We start from the raw sequence: 5,000 nt of genomic DNA, 5'->3' as shown, positions 1-5,000 counted from the left end.
TTATATGCACTACAAAATGCTTTATGATGATAAAATAGTATTTTATGGTAGTCGATATTTTGTATTCTATCTCTCTCTTACACAAACGAAAAGACCTTTGAATTTCCTGTGAGAATGTCTAAACTAATCGCAGAGTACCCCATCTCTTGTTAAATTGGTATTTTGACAAAATCAAGATACCAAACAGTGACCCCGTTAAGAAATAGGAGACGAGTTAAAGAAAGGAAACAACTCCTGATCTGGTGAAGAAATAAAACCCAGAGGATGGAATTCCTCTCACCCAGATAGATTGCTCGAGAGACATGAGATTGCCTTTAACGAATCGAAGAGATTTTTTAACTTCAGTGGAGCATTCCGAGCTGGGAAAAGTTTCGGAAAGGTTTGTTTAATCTGTGCGCGGTAGAGGAAATGGGCAGCCTTGGCCATTCCATCTTCATCTGATCCTAAGGTCTGAGTAGCTGGTTCCTTTATGTTAATGAATCCATCAAGCATTCCTGGCAGGAATGAATTTCAAATTCTTCAGGACCAACGAGAAACTATCAGAACAACACTTTTTTTAAACACTGAAAAGTACTTCCTAAGTAGGCCTATATAATTAGTCATTTTCAGAACGTGTACACATCCAAATGCAACAGGCTTTCCTTGATACGCGTCTTTTTAGCATTTCAAACACTTCACCAAATTCACGTGATTTGTAAATGGATGTAACGAGGGAAATTATTCATATAAACTTCTTAGGATATTACCGAGCGATACACAGCTAAACAGCCATCAGCAAATAACATCACCATGTAAAAAAAGAGATATATAACTTGTTCAAAACTAACATTGTCTCCCTACCAGACATCACATATTACAGAAGGAACTATTTCATTGGCTGTGTCTCGAAAATATGAAATAAAATATCCTCATTGGTCAATGTTAACTGAGGCAATAAAATAAAGGTAAAGAGAAGGGCAACACTCTAGACTAGACAAGACTTGAAGAGTTCTCCAGTTATAAACGCAAGAAAAGTCTTAATATCTGCAGTCATCGGTTAACTCAGAAATGTTACTTAGGTTATTTTCATATAGAGTATAAATGTCATTGCACTGACGGAGGCAGCACTAAAAATGACTCGGGACTAGGATGATTCAAAATTGCAAAACTTTCTGTTCCACTGGATGCCAACGCTAAGATAAGAGTGGCAGATTCATTGGCCTGATGTGATACTTATACCACCAGTATGATGGGGGAAAAGCGCTATACTCTACTTTCCACAGGCTCTGATAAACTCTCTGCCAAAATATTAAAGGGAAATCTTCTCTCCAACAAATTTACATAGCCAAGTAACTTGCAAACAAAACAGGCTGCGACTCTACGCAAACAATGTCCTATCATTTGGCGATTTATGCCCTACTTGCAACCCTACTGTGAGGTCCAGAGCTGTCGCCAAGACTATCAGGGCATCCCTGCTTCAAAACAAACATCTACATGACGCACCGAGACTCTCAGGAAACACAGATCCAGCGCTCCTGATTTAAGCGACCTTTTATGCATTTTTCAGAAGATACTTTATGTCCTTGTCAGAACTGTAATTACTAATGTATGTAAGGCATTGCAAGCTTTCTAACATATGTATTTGAAATCTCTTCCTAATTTTTATATAGAATTGTCAATCATTCTTCAGTTGTGAGAAAACACATCTGACTGTATATAGTCGTCCCTCTGTATTCCTCTAATGTCAAATGCTACTTTTCCGCCCGCAAGAGTTCTTGACTTGTCAGAGATTTTGTGTTAATAAATTGGAATACCTTGAACCTGCCTCTTACTCGCCGCCTCGTTATACTACCTTTTTACAGCCAAACTGCTATGCATTGAAAGATATAAGACCTACCACTCTCGTAGGATAGCACCCATTATAAAACCATTAAACATACATTCAAATTGTTTGACCTCACGTGATACTCTTGAAACTATTAAAAGCACTCCCACGACATAATGACATCAAAAACTTGTATACTAGATCCTAATATTATTTTTAAAAATCACTAGCCTGAATATGGTTTGTGAAACTGTAGTTACCAACACAATTCGTTATATTTGTGAAACAGTAGTTACCAACACAATTCGTTATAAGTATTTTGAAACGGAAATTTTCAAGAAAATATATAATTATTTTTAGAAAAAACAGAACTAGGTACAACTTAAGAATTTGGCTAATTCTGCAATATAGTCAAAGTAATCTCTTGACATATAGGTGAATTTACTTACTTGAGAAATAGATAATTAATTCTTAGGTAATTTGTTTCTTAATGGTCAGTCTTTTAGGAAAGGCAATTGTGATTCCCAAAACTACAGGGCCTCCTTTACTTGATGAAATGGGTGCTACCTACAAATTAAATTGAGACTGTATCTCTGTAATTCACTGTAAGCACACCATGTACGTTCCACAGGATTTAAACTTTGTGTGCTGTAATCCTTGGGTGAGTGTCTATCGCAGTAACGTTCGTTGAGTCGGTCGTTGTAGTGTTGCATATTAAGTAGAGAAACTTATGCATAACATATATAGCATCTATCAAATATATATATATATATATACTGTATATATATATATATATATATATATATACATACATATATATATATATATATATATATATATATATGTGTATATATATCTATATATATACATGTACATAATATATATATATATATATATATATATATATATATATATATATATATATATATATATATATATATATATATATATATATATATATATATATATATATATATATATATATATTCTTCTAAACGCATTGATAGCATTAAACTATTAAACACTGCACGACGTGTTTTCATTTTAAACAGCTCTATACTATATTTATCAAACTCTGAGTAATACTGAAACATTACTCAGCGTCTGATAAATATAGTACCTTGCAGTTTAAAATGAAAACGAGTCTCAGTTTTTCATATTCTAATGCTATAAACGAGTTTAGAAGAATATGATACTTTTCGAAGAGTGAGAAAGCAGTGAATAGAAATTGAAACATTAAAGCATTGAGTAAATTTTGTCATATCATCCTGGTGGTGTGGATGAAAGAGAACAGAATACGATTCTGTCTCGTGTTGGAATGGAATTAATTAAAGATTCCATTAAAAGAAGAATGCAAAAGCACAGCTGGCACACCAGGATTTTTCAAGTGTTTTTTAATAATCATCCATTTTGCAAACAAGTTTTATATGACCGAAGGGAAATAAGAGTCAGCTCATGGAATTTTTGGACGAACACTTTATAAATAATTTTTTTATATTATCAGTATATAATTTTCGCACATTCTCTCTGTGGTAAGGCTGGCTTCGGAAGGAAACATGATTGCAATATATTCTCTAACTTGACCTGGGAATAAACTTAATTAACTATTGACATTGTTGTCTTTAGTGCTCTTTAAAAGTTGCTCGAAAGTTAATCTTGAGCAAACCTCTGCTTAAATACTTTGCATCAGAAATTGGTGTTGGGGTTGGCTTTAACTTCTTCGCTCTAAAGGCTATCAAAAAATTCGTCTTCAAGATTTTTAATCAACAATCCCTCCCATTTTCAGAAAAGGCAATGATTTATTCATCAATGCTTAAACTATAAGTTTTGTGTCTCTGAAAGGCAATGATGTAATCATCAATAGTTAAACTTTAAGTTTTGTGTCACTGCAGAATTTTGCAGGTTTTATAGGACATGAATAATTAACATCATTATGTAGTAATGGTTTCATAATTCAGATTAATGATTGTGTACTGTCAATGAGTTACTTTTACAATTAAACAGTAAAATGAATATTAGCTGTTTTGAAAATGATAAGGGCGATATTATTATAAGAAGGAAATTTTAATGTTTTATCATACCATTTAGTGTATATGTGATGTTAGTAAGATTGTGAAACCAGGGATTTCACGAGATACTTGAAGTTTTCGGGGAATTCGTGAAATCACCAATTCGCTTAGGAACATTTGATCCCCGAGGGGCTAGTACTAAACACGGCGAAACAGTGATTCATCTACACTGTTTCGCCGCGTTTAGTACTAGCCCCTCGGGGATCAAATATCCCTAAGTGAGTTGGTGATTTCACGAATTCCCTGAAATTTTCAGGGATTTCGTGAAATCCCTCGTTTTACAGTCTTACTGTAACATATATATGCTTGGTTATTTGTGTCCATGAGAAAGAAAGAGAAAGCTACCTCCACGTGGATGTATTGCATGGTTACCATGCGAAGAAACATGGTTCACGTTTCTAGGTCAGACCAGTCTTCTGCACGCATATCCATATTCGCAACACTCCCCTGCATTATAGTCATCATTATTTAATATAATGTCTATCATATCATCGAACATTATCTTTGAAAACCCAAAATATTTAGCTGATGGTGCATGTAAATTTATGAAAACAATACGGTTTTAACCTTTAGCTGATGGTGCAAAACATGCACCAGCTAAATGGTCTGTCAACGTCCACCCAACATCGTTTAAAACCCAAAACATTTAGCTGATGGTGTCAATTCTGCAGAAATAATAGGGTCTGACGAACCCAAATTGACTCGGTAAAACTGGGAAGACTTTTAATTAGTGGGATCGCTCGATATAAGTCCTGGTTAACTCTCCGGAAATGTTAAATAAATTTTTATGTTAACATCTACTCGGCCATTCCTTATTTATCTGAGATTGTAAGATTAAATCCTTTGGAAATACTGAAATTCTTATATAACAGTCTTTAGGTATGTGATGCACTGAATGTTTTGAAATGAACCAGATCCATTTACGAGACTAATGAATTGTTAACTTAAGATGTCCCCCTCCTTTTCCATTTTATTTAATAACATTTTTCAGAAGTTAGTACTGAGATTAGCAAGGATTTCTCTACCTTTGCCGCAGAAAAACAGATAAGTATCACATCTTTCTTTCTTTCTCTCCTTTGATGCTTTCGGGACATTTACTTGTAGTTTAAAGCTGCCATGTTCAATTA

The 5,000-nt window shown here is 34.1% G+C and overlaps 1 long non-coding RNA gene across 1 annotated transcript in view; it reads right to left on the bottom strand.

Moving 5' to 3' along the window:
- The window catches only part of LOC136840631 (uncharacterized), a 78,743-nt gene that overhangs the window by 33,158 nt on the left and 40,585 nt on the right, over positions 1-5,000 (bottom strand). The window lies entirely within an intron of this gene.

This window comes from Macrobrachium rosenbergii, chromosome 8 (assembly GCF_040412425.1).
Source record: "Macrobrachium rosenbergii isolate ZJJX-2024 chromosome 8, ASM4041242v1, whole genome shotgun sequence".
NCBI classification, from domain to species: Eukaryota; Metazoa; Arthropoda; class Malacostraca; order Decapoda; family Palaemonidae; genus Macrobrachium; species Macrobrachium rosenbergii.
This window is presented reverse-complemented; position numbering and strand designations above follow the sequence as displayed.